The sequence below is a fragment of the Ursus americanus genome, chromosome 20 (genome assembly GCF_024610735.1).
Source record: "Ursus americanus isolate L20-20 chromosome 20, mUrsAme1.1.p, whole genome shotgun sequence".
Classification (NCBI taxonomy): domain Eukaryota; kingdom Metazoa; phylum Chordata; class Mammalia; order Carnivora; family Ursidae; genus Ursus; species Ursus americanus.
Genome location: NC_142146.1, coordinates 29,507,091 through 29,511,393, shown reverse-complemented (window position 1 = coordinate 29,511,393; position 4,303 = coordinate 29,507,091). Strand labels below are relative to the sequence as shown.

The 4,303-nt window shown below is 46.9% G+C and overlaps 2 non-coding genes across 2 annotated transcripts; both read left to right on the top strand.

Moving 5' to 3' along the window:
- Nucleotides 1–1,332: 1,332 nt before the first annotated feature.
- TRNAC-GCA (transfer RNA cysteine (anticodon GCA)) lies at nucleotides 1,333–1,404 on the top strand. The gene has a single exon. It is a non-coding gene; the product is annotated as a tRNA-Cys (tRNA).
- A 2,596-nt stretch (nucleotides 1,405–4,000) lies between these two features.
- Nucleotides 4,001–4,072, top strand: TRNAC-GCA (transfer RNA cysteine (anticodon GCA)). The gene has a single exon. It is a non-coding gene; the product is annotated as a tRNA-Cys (tRNA).
- The last annotated feature ends 231 nt before the right edge of the window (nucleotides 4,073–4,303 follow it).

The following is a 4,303-nucleotide window of genomic DNA, read 5'->3' as shown; positions in this document are numbered from 1 at the left end:
GAGAGAGAGAATCTCAAGCATACTCCTTGATGAACTTGGAGCCCAATGCCGGGCTTGATCCCAGGACCCCGGGATCATGACCTGAGCTGAAATCAAGAGTCGGACGCTTAACCAACTGAGCCACCCAGATATCTCTGTGACTTTAAAAAAGGGTCTTCAGCTCCCTCCATCTGTTTCTTGGCAAAACAAGTGGTTGGAATAAATGATCTCCAAGTCCCTCCCAGTGTTGGTTCTTAGGTATGAAGCACACACTACATCTGCTGCTGCTAAAATCTCAACTCCACTGATGTTCCAGGTGAGAAAAAAACAGTGAGCAAAGCATGCATTGTGATTCTTTTCTGGGATCTCAAATCCAGCCTGGAGCAGAGGAGAAAAAGAATGGAATGGAGTTTCTCCCCTCTCCTGAACTCCCAACCAATCATAACATTGACACAAAATGACCAGCCCAAACTTAGGATCCTTTGAAAAGACCTGAAAAATGTATGTGGTCTGGGAAATCAGCAGAGGAGAGACTTCTCAATAGGTTCAAACATGCAAGATTTCCATAAGAAGGACTTGAACAGTTTATTAGGGTGAGAGATGTCTTTATATAAAGCCACAAAATATAGGTGGCTTTAATTGCAATTGTGTTTGGAAGTTGAAAAGGAATCTTTGGTGGTAGGCAGGACCAGGATAAATAATTTGCTTAATTGATTAAAGGCTGTTGTTTGGAGCCTTGTTTCTCTTCATTCAGTGACCTTTTGGAGTTAACAATATTCCAAGTTCCAGGCAAGTTATGTTACATAAGAATGTAACTCACTGACCATCTGTTTTTGTAAGATTAAAATCATCTTACAGTTATGGCTTGGAAAAGCTATCTCACACCAAACGTTATTTATACATATTTTTTCCAGGATCAATTTAATGTAACAAATATCTATTGAGGGCCAGTTATGAGCTCAGTTCTGTGAAGTCATGAAAAGGAATGAGAATCTCAGTTGCTAGGAGTCCTGGCTATAAAGGAAGTGTGACAGGAATCCAGTCATCGTCATTATATTGATGTTGCCATTTGTGGAAACCCTGATGATTTTTACCTGGCACTGAAAGTTGCTTTATGTGAGACAGGGTGGGCAGACAGGCTCTGGGTATTGGGAAGTCTAAGGAGAGTTTCTGGGCTCTGAGAGCTTAGTTCTCAGGAATCCTGTCTTTTTTCATAATAAACTTCTAAGGCTTGTAATGCCCAGACTCCTTCCAGGCAGCGTTCTCTCTAATTATAGCTCCCCTGAGTCATTGGAGGTTTTAGAACCAGAGAGTGGAGAGAGAGATAGACTATAAAAACAAGCTTCTATCACTGGGGGTATAGCTCAGGGGTAGAGCATTTGACTGCAGATCAAGAGGTCCCTGGTTCAAATCCAGGTGCCCCCTGTACACTGGAGTTTTTGCTTCAGAAGAATATGGAGTGACTTTGGCTCTATTATTTTCTGTAGCCCACGGCCGAATAATAACTAATGTCCTTTGTGTATATGCCAGGCACCAGTCTGAATTCTTTGCATCAATTATCTCCTCTATTTCCCTCCAAAATTTTACAAGATACAGACCATACCATCAGTGTCTTCATTTTGCATGAGGAGACAGACAGACTTGGAGACGCTCAGTAATTAGCTAATGGTCAAAAATCTACAAAGAGAAGGTCTAGGATTTGGACTCACAACACACATCCTCAATGACTTCATGATGCTCCTTGTACCATTCCAGTGTTAAAAGTTTTGTGACAAAATTCCACGTAGTAATGCTCCCAAGGTGCCAGGATTGTCCATCCGGTTTTAGAAACTTTGGCTGCAGGGTCAACCCAGCGGCTTAGTGACCATGCCCACACTGTGCAGTGCCCTGGGGGAAGGAAGTCTTCATTCACAGAACACTGCTAGGGCTGAGCATGAACCGGCCGAAGTTTAGGGAGTTGTGTTCTTTTCCTGCTCTAAAGCTCGAGGAATCTCTATTACCTTTCCTCCCCCCATTCCTTTCCTGCAGCCCACATGCCCAGCGTAGGTGCCTTCGCTCAGGACCCAGGTGTGGGCCAGAGGTCAGACCTGAGTCTGAGTCTAACCCCTGCCTGCAGCCCAGGCCACACTGTCTTTAGAAGAGCCTGAACAGCACACAGACTAGGAGCCAGGACTGTGCAAAGTGGGGACCCAAAGATGACTGAGGCACAGCCCCGGCCTCAGTGTGCTCTCCACCAGGAAGCAGGCCTGCAAAGTACACAGTCATAGGGGTGGGACGTGCAGGGAGCTGTGCCAGGGTCGGGCATGTGGAGGAGGTGATGCCTTCCATCTAGAGGAGGGGAGGTTAAGGGAGGCTTCCTTGAGTTGCTGATGGCAAATCACAGTTTCCAAGATGAATAGTATCTCACAGGATAGAGGGTGGAGTGGAGGAAGGGGTGTGGGGAGTGGTGGCTGAGTTGCAGGTGGACAAGGCTGCCTGGGCTGAGGCTGGGGCCAGACAGATGCAGGTGGCGGCAGCTGGAGCACAAAACAAGATAGGGGAGGGTCAGAGGATAAAGTTGAAGGGGCAGGTAGGGACCCACATGGAAAGAACTCTGCCTGTCGTGCTGAGACTTGGATTTTCTGGGGAAGGCAGTTAAAGGGGCTTGACTTAGATAAACTCCGTTTTAAAGCAGGCTGCTGTGGGAGCAGCAGGGGGCGGCAGGGAGCGGTGGAGTCTGGGAGGCCATTTAGGGGGTGGTGGCACTACCAGTGTAGGGGTGGGGACGGACCTAAGTGACGCCAGAGCTAAAATCAGCAATACCCAGCAATTAGCTGGAACTGGAGAAAAGAAGGTGAGAGAAGCCCATGGTTGTAAGCGTTTTGACCAAATGATGGAGTGCATGGTAGTGTCACCAACTGGGATGGGGAGGAGGCCGAGCATATGGTTAAGGAGGCAGGCCTGGCGCTGAGCCCCGAGCCTACAGTGGCATCCCGGCCTCAGTGCCTCCAAGCTGTGTGACCACTCTGTGCTTCAGTTTCCCTACCTGCGAATCAGTATGCTGATATTAATACCTGTTTTATGGCATTTTTGTAATGATCCCCTGGGAAGTTACGGGTAGAACCTTTAGGACTGTGTCTGGCACATAACAAGTGTCCAGTAAATATGAGCTGTTATTATTACAACAAAGCAAATTTAGGAAGAGGCGCAGGTTTGGGCAGGAGGTGACACGTTTGTTTTGGGGCGCACCGGGTGTGAACACTGAGGTTCCGGTAAGGCCTCAGAGGGGAGCGGCTGGGAACGGGTACCTGGGCCCTCCGAGAGCGGGTGAGCTGAAGCACCAGCTGCTGTTCGCTCCTCAGCTTCATGGAGGCGACAGGACTCTTCAGCGAGGATGTGTTGCAATGGCAGAGATTTCTTTGGCCTTTCTTCTCAGTCTCAGGGATACACAAGATTAAAAATCCTCAGACTGAAACTGAAGGGAATTGGAATCAGAGGTGTTAAAGGTGAATTTTGGACTTTGGAATACCTTGTTGTTGTTGTTGTTGGACTGTAAACTATGACAGTTCATCCTGGATGAGGTCCTTTTTGAAGATCTGATGAAAACATACACAATATCCAGTACATGCACACACACAACATTTGCCTATAATTTCAGAGTTACACCTGAACCTCCGAAGTTTCTGGATACACAGTAAAGGTTCTCTCCTGGTCCAATACTCGTTGGTGATCCGTCATACTTAAAACATTCATCGGTGTGGGGACGGGGGTAAAAACATTTATAGATGTGCCCAGAGATTTCTGGGCAGGTGGTAGTGTATTTTAAAAACTGGAAAATCATACCGAGAATTACACTGAGCTCTAGGTGCTGAGAAGAGAACAAGCATAAATGTTCTGGGAAAAGCAGGAGCTGGCGTGTGGCTGGAAGCGAATGGAGAATGAATTTAAATCCAAGAAGAATCTCAGCTGTAAAAGGTATTTATGAAGTATGATGTAACTCATAAAAGTGAAGTAAGTGTTTATGTGAAGCCTATTGCCATCAGGGGGTATAGCTCAGTGGTAGAGCATTTGACTGCAGATCAAGAGGTCCCTGGTTCAAATCCAGGTGCCCCCTTTGTGATCTTTTGCTCTTCTTGGCGGCCTCTTTAAAACACTGGGTCTAGGGTGAGGCAAGAATGTGCCTCGGGCTCAAAATTTAAGGCTGCGCTCACTCTCATGCAAGTACCTTAGCTTGTTAATTCCCTCACCGTAGAGCTGTGTGCGTGGAAATTCACCCCTCTTCCAACATATACACACAGAAACACAGTGTGTCTCCACCCGGAGACATATATACACACACCCCACA